The sequence below is a fragment of the Aotus nancymaae genome, unplaced genomic scaffold (genome assembly GCF_030222135.1).
Source record: "Aotus nancymaae isolate 86718 unplaced genomic scaffold, 86718_ANA_hifiasm-v0.15.2.pri h1tg000016l, whole genome shotgun sequence".
NCBI classification, from domain to species: Eukaryota; Metazoa; Chordata; class Mammalia; order Primates; family Aotidae; genus Aotus; species Aotus nancymaae.
In genome coordinates this window covers 33,852,931-33,862,652 of record NW_026988428.1, presented here as the reverse complement: position 1 = coordinate 33,862,652, position 9,722 = coordinate 33,852,931, and positions in this window count along the sequence as shown.

Genomic DNA, 9,722 nt, shown 5'->3' with positions numbered 1-9,722 from the left:
ACTCCAAGGGTACTACAGTTTGGGAACCACAGATCTATATTGCTTCTTATGTCACAGATGAGACCTAGAGAGAGGAAGGGACCTGGTAAAATTCACTCAGCTAGAGAAGTTGTGCCAAAATTTGAATTTAAGATAGATGTTTGTCAAAGGGACTGCAGGGGCTTAAATAGGGAGGAAGGTGCAGACAGGGTTGGGAGGAGAGGGCAGCAGGACAGAGTTGTCTCCAATAGGGGCAGGGAGCCTCCACCTTATTTCCTTACCATTCAGATTCAGGTAAAATATGCCCATAAAATATGACCTATGGGAAGGAGATGTCAAAAGAACAGATACAGGGATGAGTGGAGAGGAGCAACCAGCTCTGCTTAAAGCCCCTTCCCCTACATACTCATGCCATGCAGGTCATTTAACCTGTAGGTTGAGAGTCATTTAACCTCTAGGCAAGTTTGTTTGTTTGTTTATTTATTTATTTAGAGATGGAGTCTTGTTCTGTTGCCCAGGCTGTAGTGCAGTGGCAGGACCTCAGCTCACTGCAACCTCCACCTCCCAGGTTCAAGCAATTCTCCTTGCTCAGCCCCCTGAGTAGCTGTGATTACAGGGCTCACCTCCATGCCTGGCTAATTTTTGTATTTTTAGTAGAGATAAGGTTTCACTATGTTGGCCAGGCTGGTCTCGAACTCCTGACCTCAGGTGATCTGTCTGCCTTGGCCTCCCAAAGTGCTGAGCCACCATGCCCAGCCCCATAACCTCTTTCTTTCTTTCTTTCTTTTTTTTTTTTTTGTTGAGACGGAGTCTCTCTCTGTCAACCAGGCTGGAGTGCAGTGGCACGATCTTGGCTCACTGCAACCTCTGCCTCCTGGGTTCAAGCAATTCTTCTGCCTCAGCCTCCTGAGTAGCTGGGTCTAATTTTTGTATTATTTAGTGGAGACGGGGTTTCACCATGTTGGCCAGGCTGGTCTCAAACTCCTGACCTTGTGATCTGCCTGCCTCGGCCTCCCAAATGTTGGGATTACAGGCGTGAGCCACTGCACCATCCATAACCACTTATTTAATCTTCAGCTCAACCCTGTGAAGTAGGATATGTTCACACTGGAGGTATCAGAAGCAGAGGGTAACAGAGGGAAGTTGAATAGGGAGGGAGAGAGCTGAATTTGACTCCAGATCTGACTGGGGAGAACTGGCTCCTAGCTTGTCTTTTAGAGATAACAGTTAGTAGAAGTGGCACTTGATACAATTTACATGAGTCTCTGGTCTGCTTCTTAGAACCAGCTACTTTCCTCTCACTCTTGGCAGCCCATCTCTCTATAGTTTCAGCCATTGTGAACCCAGAGCAGCAAGTTATGTCCTGAATACAGTGCAGACAGGCGGTGGCCTTTGCTTGGGGCAGGAGTTAGCTGAGCCTGGCAGAGTACAGGACTGTGTGTGGCAGTAGAACGCCAAACCTATTTGCACATCAGAATCACCTGGGAAGATAATTTTTAGAAAATTCCTGAGTTCCACACCTCATGATTCTAAGCCTTGGAGCTGTATTTTCAATGCTGATGACCAGCTGAGCTTGGGAAGGGGATGGTGAGGCTACTTTACCATCTTGGATACAGCCATTCAACATGTTGTTATAGAGCAGCAGTTCTCCAGATGTGGTTCCCAGATTTGCAGCATCAGCATCACCTAGGAATGCGTTCCAAATGAAAATTCTTGACCGATGGAATGAGAAACTCCATGATGGCCCCCAACGATCTGTATGTTACCAAGCTCTCCAGGGGATTCTGATGCATGCCAAGGTTTGAGAAGCACTGGTATAGAGCACGGACTTACTGTGGGTGAGACACATTGTTAGGTAATGTTAGGGGACAGGATGGGATGAACAAGCTACCATCTCTGTTTTTTTTGTTTTTTGTTTTAGACGGAGTCTCACTCTTGTTGCCCAGGCTGGAATGCAGTGGCACGATCTTGGTTCACTGCAACCTCTGCCTCCCAGGTTCAAGTGATTCTCCTGCCTCAGCCTCCTGAGTAGCTAGGATGACAGGAGGTATGTGCCACAACACCTGGCCAATTTTTGTATTTTTAGTAGAGACAATGTTTCTTCATGTTGGTCGGGCTGGTCTCAAACTCTCCACATCAGGTGATCTGCCCACCTCAGCCTCCCAAAGTGCTGGGATTACATGAGCCATCGAGCCCTGCCATTTTTTTTTTTTTTTTTTCTTAGATGGAGTCTTGCTCTGTCACCCAGGCTGGAGTGCAGTGGCACGATCTTGGTTCACTGCAACCTCCACCTTCCAGCTTCAAGTGATTCTCCTGCCTCAGTCCCCTGAGTACCTGGGATTACAGGCATATGCCATCATACCCAGCTAATTTTTGTGTCTTTAGTAGAGACAGGGTTTCACCATGTTGGTCAGGCCAGTCTTGAACTCCTAATCTCAGGTGATCCGCCCACCTTGGACTCCCAAAGTGCTGGGATTACAGGTGTGAGCCACCACGCCCAGCCTACAGTCTCTGTTTTTATTTATTTTTGAGATGGAATTTCGCTCTTGTTGCTCAGGCTGGAGTGCAATGGCACGATCTCGGCTGACCACAACCTCTGCCTCCTGGGTTCAAAGGATTCTCTTGCCTCAGCCTCCTGAATAGCTAGGATTACAGGCATGTGTCACCACTCCCAGCTAATTTTGTGTTTTTAGTAGAGATAGGGTTTCTTCATGTTGGTCAGGCTAGTCTCAAACTCCCAACCTCAGGTGATCTGCCCACCTAGGTATCCCAAAGTGCTGGGATTACAGGTGTGAGCCACAGCACCCAGCAGTCTCTGTTTTTAAAGAGGTTGAACTCTAGTAGAGATGAGTTCAGCATGTCAATAACTACACCCCTTCCTCCAAGCAGGGCTCCCCAGAGCCTGGACACCCAGGACAGACATAGGTGTTTTCCTAAAGGGGAACCTGTTTCTATTTGTTTCTATTTTGTTGTTGTTGTTTTATGGGTGGTTTGTTTTGTATTTTTTGAAACAGAGTCTTGCTTTGTCTATTACGGTTTGAGTATTACAGATTGGCTATTACAGTTTGATTTGGTTCGACACTTTATTGAGTGTGAGAGGGTGATTCCTAGGGGTAGGGCAGGGAAACCAGATTTTGAAACATCGTTTTTTATTTTTATTTTTTTGATGAAAGAGAGAGATATTATCAAAAGAAAGAGGAAAGAAACAGAAAGGAAGACAGAGGGATACAAAACAATTACAAGTAATACTCATGGAGTTACTATGTGGCAGGCACTGTGGTAAGAGTTTTGCAAACACCATCTCATTTATTGCTCCCAACAGTGCTTTACGCTATTAGTATTATCCCATTTAATAGATGTGGAAATGGAGGGACAGAGAAGTTAAGTTGCTCTCCACACAGGTCATAAGTGGTGGAAGGGCCAGCATAACTCCAGGCCTGTGTGTTTACCCACTATGCTTACTGCTTCTCTTAGAGAAATAAGAAGAAAACCTTCAATGGGTCACTAGTGCCTCAGGAATTTTTTTTTTTTTTTTTTTTTTTTTTGAGATGGAGTTTCGCTCTTGTTACCCAGGCTGGAGTGCAACGGCGTGATCTCAGCTCACCGCAACCTCCGCCTCCTGGGTTCAGGCAATTCTCCTGCCTCAGCCTCCTGAGTAGCTGGGATTACAGGTACGCACCACCATGCCCAGCTAATTTTTTGTATTTTTAGTAGAGATAGGGTTTCACCATGTTGACCAGGATGGTCTCAATCTCTTGACCTCGTGATCCACCCACCTCGGCCTCCGAAAGTTCTGGGATTACAGGTGTGAGCCACCGCACCCGGCCCTTAAGTGCCTCAGGAATTACACTGAATTTATCTGGCCTGGTATTCAAGGTCCCTCAGCTCTGCTCTCAAAAGTCCTTCCAGCTGGTGGGGTGTGGTGGCTCAGGCCTGTAATCCCAGCACTTTGGGAGACTGAGGTGGGCAGATGACCTGAGGTCAGAAGTTCGAGACGAGCCTGGCCAACACGGTGAAACCCCATTTCGACTGAAAATACAAAAATTAGCTGGGCGTGGTGGCGCACGCCTGTAATCCCATCTACTTGGGAGGCTGAGGCAGGAGAATCACTTGAACCTGGGAGGCAGAGGTTGCAAAAAGCCGAGACTGTGCCACTGCACTCCAGACTGGGCGACAGAGCGAGACTCTGTCTCAAAAAAAAAAAAGAGAGAGAAAAGTCCTTCCATCCTTACCGGCCCCCCAACCAAGATCCTCGCGCTCCAGTCAGGCTGGACTGACTTCCCCATTTCTCTCAGCACTTCCTGCCTACTTCAGTCCTCAGCCTCCTCCCCGTTGGGGTCCTATCCATTCTTCAGAGCTCAGCTTAGAGGTCTCTTCTTCAACAGTCTTGATTCCCAGCCGGAAGTGGGCCCTCGCTCCCTGAACCCCCACAACACAGCCCCCACCTCCGCACTCTGCGCTGCAGGCCCGGGCCTAGCACCCTGCCTCGCCCCATATCCTCCCCAGGGCTTAGCGCACAGCCTGGGAGGCAGAAGGGCCCGAAGCTTCTTGGTGTAATATGTAGCGGGAAGGATAATCCTGGATGGGAGGTAGGGAGCCAGACCTCCAGAGGGCAAGTGAGAAGGCCCTGGGAGGCAGAACCCAGCGAAGGTGAGAGAATGAAGACACGCACCGGGCTGTGGCCGGACGGATGGCAGCCGGGGACCGAGCCGAGCCTCCCTGCCCGCGACGCCCGCGTCCAGGGACCGACGGTGACAGTTCCTCCGTCGGGACATCGGGTCAGGTGGCCGGCCCTGGGCAGGTGGGGGCCGGCAGGGCACGGGCGCGCTTGGGAGGTCACCCGCCATCCCTGATCAGCAGCAACCCCATCACGGGCGGGGGAGCAGGTGGAAGGAGGCCGCCCCCGCTTGCCGTTCCTGTTCGTGATCACAGCAAGTCCTCCGACGGCGCGTTCCAGCCGGACCTCTCCCGCACCTCGAAAGCACCCAGGATGCGGTCTCGCCAGACGCGGGAGATTAAATAACCGGAGAGTGCGCCTCTCCTAAGTGGCAGAGCCGGGAATCGAACCAAACTTTCTGGCACCAGCTCTCAAAGCTCTCAAGCTTTTCGGTTACAAGTGCAGCCTCAGGATCGCTCCCTACCCAGGGAGCTACAGTTTGGGAAGAAAAGGAGTTAGGAACCCGCGCCGCCCCTCCCGCCCCTCACTTCATCTTTTCCTTTGCTGCCTTCTCGCCTCCCCGGCCGGTGCAGCAGGGAAGGAGATTGAGAGGGATTGGAACGGTGTGGTGGTATTTTGGGAAGAGGGAGGTGTAAGAGAGAGGGCGTCTCCAACCCCCATCCCTCATTGGGGATGCCATCCTACCGAACTTAACTCACCTCCGTTGTACAGCTATTTATTGGAGCTGCAAAAGCAAGACTAGTACATGAAAGGAATACCATCCCTTCGTCTCTGGGAGTTCATAGTCTGGTAGAGAAAATAGTCATTGCAGGGTGCTTACTGTGTGCCGGGAACTGTGCTAAGTGTTTTATAAGGATAACTCATTTATCCCTCTCAACAACCCTAGGAAATAGGTATTATTATTATTATTTTTTCCATTTATTGATGAGTGAGTCAAGCCACAGCTGACTTGTGGAATGCCATGTAATAGTGACTGGAAGAACCAGGAAGACTAAACAAATCAGGAGGAGGAAAGGGAGAGAATGCAGTGCTGCTGGAGTTTATAGCAATGGCAGGGAGCCAGGCATCAGAGTTTAAGTTGTCTAGAGGGTGAGTACAACTTATCCCAGTGAAAAGGCAGTGGAGGTTCAGGAGAGGAGTACTGGGGCACATGGAAGGTGAAGGGCCGAGGTGGAAATGGCAGGTAGCCTGGTGCTCGGAGGAACTGCAAACACTGGAGGGTTGGGCAGTGCAACCAGAGGGGTGAGCAAAAGCAGCCTAGGAGGGCCTTGTGAAGGATTTTGGTCTTGATTAAGAAGGCAGTTTGGCCAGGCATGGTGGCTCATGCCTGCAATCCCAGCACTTTGAGAGGCAGAGACGGGTGACTCACAGCTGTAATCCCAGCACTTTGGGAGACTGAGGTGAACTGATCACCTGAGGTTGGGAGTTCAAGACCAGCCTGCCCAACATGGAGAAACCCTGTCTCTACTAGAAATACAAAAATTAGCTGGATGTGGTGGCGGGCGCCTGTAATCCCAGCTACCCAGGAGGCTAAGGCAGAGAATTGCTTGAATCTGGGAGGCAGAGGTTGCAGTGAGCCAAAATAGTGCCATTGTACTCCAGCCTGTGTGAAAGAGCAAGACTCCCTTTCAAAAAAAAAAAGTAGGCCGGGTGCGGTGACTCACGCCTATAATCCCAGCACTTTGGGAGGCCGAGATGGGTGGATCACAAGGTCAAGAGATCGAGACCATCCTGGTCAACAAGGTGAAACCCTGTCTCTACTAAAAATACAAAAATTAGCTGGGCATGGTGGTGCACGCCTGTAGTCCCAGCTACTTGGGAGGCTGAGGTGGGAGAATTTGCTTGAACCCAGGAGGTGGAGGTTGCAGTGAGCCGAGATCGCGCCATTGCACTCCAGCCTGGGTAACAAGAGCGAAAACTCCGTCTCAAAAAAAATAAATAAATAAAAAGTAAAGGAATAAATGAATGGCTACTCTATAAACACAGCAGACTAATTTTTAAGTTTTTTGTAGAGAGGAAGTCTTGATATATTGCCCAGGCTGATTTTGAACTCCTGGCCTCTAGTGATCCTGTCATCTTGGCTTCCCAAAGCACTGGGATTACAGGTGTAAGCCACGGCATGTCTGGCCAAATCTAGCTCATTAATTAACCTATGTATTACCTCACATAGTTATCATTTTTGTGGTAGAATTACATTTTAATTTTTTTCCTTTTTTTGAGACAGAGTCTCGAATTGTTGCCCAGGCTGGAGTGCAGTGGCGCAATCTCGGCTCACGGCAACCTCTGCCTCCTGGGTTCAAGCAATTCTGCATTAGCCTCCTGATTAGCTGAGATTATAGGCACGCACCACCATGCCCAGCTAAATTTTGTATTTTTAATAGAGACGAGGTTTCACCTTGTTAGCAAGGCTGGTCACAAACTCCTGACCTCAAGTGATCTGCCTACCTTGGTCTTTCAAAGTGCTAGGATTACAAATATGAGCCACTGTACACAGCCAATTTTTTAAAGTTTAAATTAAATTTTATTTTTTGAGACAGAGACTCGCTCTGTCAGTCAGGCTGGAGAGCAGTGACATGATCTTGGTTCACTGCAACCTCTGCCTCCCGGATTCAAGGGATTTTTCTGCCTCAGCTTCTTGAGTAGCTGGGATTACAAGCACGCACCACCACACCTGGCTAACTTTTGTGTTTTTAGTAGAGACAGGGTTTCTACCTGTTGGCCAGGCTGGTCTTGAACTCCTGACCTCAGGTGATCTGCTGCCCTGGTCTCCCAAAGTGCTGAGATTACAGGCATGAGCCACTGTGCTTGGCTGTAATTGCATTTTTTTTTTTAAATGAGACAGAGTCTCACTCTGCCACCCAGACTGGAGTGCAATGGCTTGAACTCAGCTCACTGCAACCTCCGCCTTACGGGTTCAAGCAATTCTCCTGCCTCAGCTACCCGAGTAGCTGGGATTACAGGTGCCTGACAGAACACCTGGCTAATTTTTTTTTTTTTGAGATATAGTTTTGCTTTCTTTGCCCAGGCTAGGGTACAATGGAGCAATCTCAGCACACCGCAACCTCCGACTCCCAGGTCAAGTGATTCTCCTGCCTCAGCCTCCTGAGTAGCTGGGGTTACAGACATGCGCCACCACGCCTGGCTAATTTTGTGTTTTTAGTAGAGACTGGGTTTCTCCATATTAGTCAGGCTGGTCTCGAACTGTTGACCTCAGGTGATCCACCTGCCTAGGCCTCCCAAAGTGCGGGGATTACAGGCATGAGCCACCGAGTCTGGCCATTTTTTTGTATTTTTTTTTTTTTTTTTGAGTCAGAGTTTTGCTCTGTTGCCCAGGCTGGAGTGCAATGGCTCCATCTCGGCTCACTGCAACCTGTGCCTCCCAGGTTCAAGCGATTCTCCTGTCTCAGCCTCCCAAGTAGCTGGGATTACAGATGCCTGCCACCACACCCAGCTACTTTTTGTATTTCTAGTAGAGACAGGGTTTCACCATGTTGGCCAGGCTGGTCTCAAACTTCTGACCTTGTGATCTGCCTGCCTTGGCCTCCCAAAGTTCTGGGATTGCAGGCATGAACCACTGTGCCCAGCCATAATTGCATTTTTAAAAGATCACCTGAGGAGTAAAGAATGCAAGGGAGAGTGAACAATTTCATTGGGGTTGGACTACCAAATTGGAGAAGGGTAGTGACAGGTGGAAGGAGAAAGGTGGGCACACACAAGAGATCCGTACTTAGGAGCTGCGCTCAGTAATTGAGGTGTAAGCGAAGGAGGGAAAGCTGAGGCATTCTACACTCCCATGCTTCTCTCCCTCACCCCTGATGTCCAATCATTTAATAACTTCATTTCATTTCATTGATTGATTTCGTGAATATCTTTTCCACCTGTCCCCTCCTTGTCATCCCCACTGCCACTGGCCTAAATAGAGAGTCTCCACCTTTACGTTTTTCCCTCTCCAGACATTCCTGCTTGCCACTTTAGCATATGTTCTATCCAAAGACAAATCAGTCAGGTCAGTCCAAGCCCCATTGTCTTGTCATTGAGTTGCATTTATGATCTACTCTTAGCAATTTTCAAATGTATTATACATTGTTATTAACTACAGTCACCATTTTGTACAATAGATCTAAATCTTCCTCTAAAATTTTATATCTTTTGACCAACATCTCCCCAGTCTTCCTCCCCCAAATGTGTGATCTTTCTTTCCTTTACTTTTTCTTTTTTGAGACTGAGACTTGCTCTGTTGCCCAGGCTGGAGTGCAGTGGCACGATCTTGGCTCACTGCAACCTCCACCTCCCAGCTTCAAGCACTTTTCCTGTCTCCTGTCTCAGCCTCCCAAATAGCTGGGATTATAGGCGCCTGCCACCATGCCCAGCTAATTTTTGTATTTTTAGTAGAGATGGGGTTTCACCCTGTTGGTCAGGCTGGTTTCGAACTCTTGACCTCAGGTGATTCACCCACCTCGGCCTCCCAAAGTACTGGGATTACAGGCATGAGCCACCGCACCCGGCTTCTTCTTTTTTTTTTTTTTTTTAACTTAAGGACCAATGTGACAGTAAGTGATCTTTCTTTTCAGATCTCCCTTTGCCAGTCTCTCTTTTTCCTTCTCAGGCCAAAGCTACCTAAGAAGCATCACACCCACTGAACCCCCAACATTACCTGAAAATTGAGATAAATATTCCTTCACAGCCTAAACCTTCATTCATAAACTGCTTTCTTGTGTATTCATTAAATATATGCTTGCCTCATTCTTCAGAGGTCACATGATATTCCTCTTGCCAGTAATTTGGCACTCCCTTCTCTCCTGTAAATTCCTATTCACACTTCAAGACCCAGCTCAGATATCAAGTGTCTGTAGGCTTTTCTAACACTCCCACTTCACAGGTGGGATTAGTTGTTTCCTTGTCTGTGATCCTAAAGCACTTTATACGTGTCTTTGTCCTAGCACTTATTTCATTGTATTATAGGTGTCTAAGGAGGCACAGGCTAATGCAATCAATGAATACTCCTGACCTTGAAAGGTTGTTAGGAGGATTAAATGGGATAATAAATGTACAGTTAATATTTTCC